Genomic DNA, 2,716 nt, shown 5'->3' with positions numbered 1-2,716 from the left:
CCAACGCTCACTTGGCAAATTTCTTAGAGTTTTGCGACACTTTTAAAATCAATGGTGTTTCTGATGATGCCATTCGCCTTCGGTTATTTCTTTTTTCATTGTGGAACAAAGCTAAACAATTGTTGAACTCGTTACCACGAGGGCCAATCACTACTTGGGAGCAAATGACCGAAAAGTTTTGATTAAAATATTTTCCGCCGGCTAAAATAGCCAAATTACATAATGATATCTCCTATTTTCTGCAGATGGTTTTAGAAACACTCTACGATGCATGGGAGAGATACAAGGATCTGTTGAGAAGGTGCCCTCACTATGGGTTACCACTTTAGCTACAGGTTCAAACGTTTCACAATAGCCTGAATCCTTCGACTCGACAGATGATCGATGTAGCCGCTGACGGAACTACCAATAATAAGACACCTGAGGATGCTTATGAATTTATAGAAGAGGTGTCACTGAATAATTATCAGTGGCAAGTCATGAGGACAAAGCCAACAAAAACAGCCAGCATTTTTAACGTCGATTCGGTCACCATGCTCTCTAATCAGGTAGAACTTTTGAATAGAAAAATTGACGGTTTTCTTGGTTCTTCACAGGTTCACCCAGTAATGCAGTGCGAAGCAAGTGGAGGTGGATCAAGCAATTCAAAATACCCACCCTATGGCCACAACATAGAGAACTAGCAGTTAAAGTACATGGGTAATAATCCTTGATCTCAAAATAATCATTATAGTAACACTTACAATGCAAGTTGGAGGAACCACCCAAATTTTTCATGGGAAGGCCAAGTAAATCAGAGACCACCAACACCTCCAGGCTTCCAACAACCACCCTACCAACAAGAGAAAAAATCAAAGCTTAAAAAGATGCTAATAAAATTCATATCAGTGTCAGAAACTCATTTTCAGCATACCGAGACAGCACTTAAGAATCAACAAGCGTCAATCCAAGTGCTCGAAACTCAGATAGGACAGCTCGCCAAATTAATATCTGAACGACCACCAGGAAGTCTACTTAGTAACGTTGAACCCAATCCAAAAGAGCACGTGAAAGTAGTTACACTAAGGAGTGGGAAAGTGTTAGTTGAATCTAAAAAGAAGCCACCACAAGAAGCTGACAGAAAGGAGGTCGAACCTGAAAACAATGACAATCTAATGCCAAAAGAATATAAACCACCAATCCATACCCAAGAAGGTTGAAGAAAGACTGCATGGATGCACAATTCGGTAAATTTCTTGAACTTTTTAAACAACTGCATATTAACTTGCCTTTTGTTGAAGCTATATCGCAGATGCCTACATATGCAAAATTTTTAAAGGAGCTCCTAACAAACAAAAAGAAGTTTGAAGACTTATCTACAGTGGAACTTAATGAGGAGTGCTCAGCCATACTCCAAAATAAACTGCCAACCAAACTGAAAGATCCAGGAAGTTTTACTATTCCCTACTTAATTGGTAGTTTGAATGTTGATAAAGCAGTAGCTGATTTAGGCGCTAGCATTAATTTGATGCCATATAAAATGTTTAAACAACTTGGTCTTGGGGAACCTAAACCCACTAGCATGAATATTCAATTAGCTTATAGATCTGTTAAATATCCTAGGGGAATTATAGAGGATGTACTTGTAAAAGTAGATAAATTTATATTCCCTATTAATTTCTTTGTGCTTGACATGGATGAAGATGTTGAGGTGCCTTTAATCTTAGGTCGGTCATTTTTAGCCACTGCTAGGGCTGTATTTGATGTGGGTGAGGGTAAATTGGTACTTAGAGTAGGTAACGAAGAGAATATTTTTAAAATTTATGATGCCATGAGATTTTCTAGGGAACAGGATGACTCATGTTATTTTATCGACTCTATTGATCATGCTACTCAGGATTCTTTTCAGGAAATCGTACACAAGGACACGATAGAACTGTGTCTTGCCCAAGGAGAAGGGGTGGATGATAATTCTGACATAGGAACCGAGCTAAACTCTAATGAAACCTCCCCAAAACTAGCAAAATATTAGGGAATTAAGGTAAAAGATGAACTTAAGTAAAAATCCTCTATTGAAGAACCTCCCAAACTGGAACTTAAACGATTGCCAAATCACTTGGAATATGCATTCCTTGGAAATAATTCTACATTATCGGTAATTACTGCATCCAAGTTGCAACTCAAGGAGAAAGAGGAATTACTTCAAGTATTAAGAGAGCATAAAAGGGCCATAACTTGGAAAATTTCTGACATTAAAGGGATCAGCCCTTCTTTTTGCACCCACAAAATTTTAATGGAAGATGAATATAAACCATGCGTGCAAGCCCAAAGATGATTGCACCCCAACATGAAAGAAGTTTTTAAAGCTGAGGTAATTAAACTCCTAGATGCTGGAATTATTTATCCTATTTCTGACAGCTATTAGGTGAATCCAGTGTAGGTTGTTCCTAAGAAAGGAGGCATGACTGTTGTAGCCAATGAGAAGAATGAATTAATCCCAACAAGGACAATCACAGGTTGGAGAGTGTGCATTGATTATAGGAAGCTAAATGATGCCACGAGAAAAGATCACTTCCCCCTTCCATTTATTGACCAAATGTTGGAAAGATTGTCAGGGCAGATGTACTACTGCTTTTTAGATGGACTCCCTAGCTATTTCCAAATCCCAATAGCTCTTGAAGATCAAGAAAAGATGACATTTACATGTACATACGGTACGTTTGCTTATCGTAGAATG

General features: G+C 38.3%; 1 non-coding gene across 1 annotated transcript; it reads right to left on the bottom strand.

Annotated features, from left to right (window-relative positions):
• Positions 1 to 213: 213 nt before the first annotated feature.
• Positions 214 to 319, bottom strand: LOC121210639 (small nucleolar RNA R71). The gene has a single exon (XR_005905753.1). It is a non-coding gene; the product is annotated as a small nucleolar RNA R71 (small nucleolar RNA).
• Positions 320 to 2,716: the final 2,397 nt, after the last annotated feature.

This window comes from Gossypium hirsutum, chromosome A11 (genome assembly GCF_007990345.1).
Source record: "Gossypium hirsutum isolate 1008001.06 chromosome A11, Gossypium_hirsutum_v2.1, whole genome shotgun sequence".
Classification (NCBI taxonomy): Eukaryota; Viridiplantae; Streptophyta; class Magnoliopsida; order Malvales; family Malvaceae; genus Gossypium; species Gossypium hirsutum.
The sequence above is the reverse complement of the archived record's forward strand: the minus strand, read 5'-3'. Positions and strand labels throughout refer to the sequence as shown.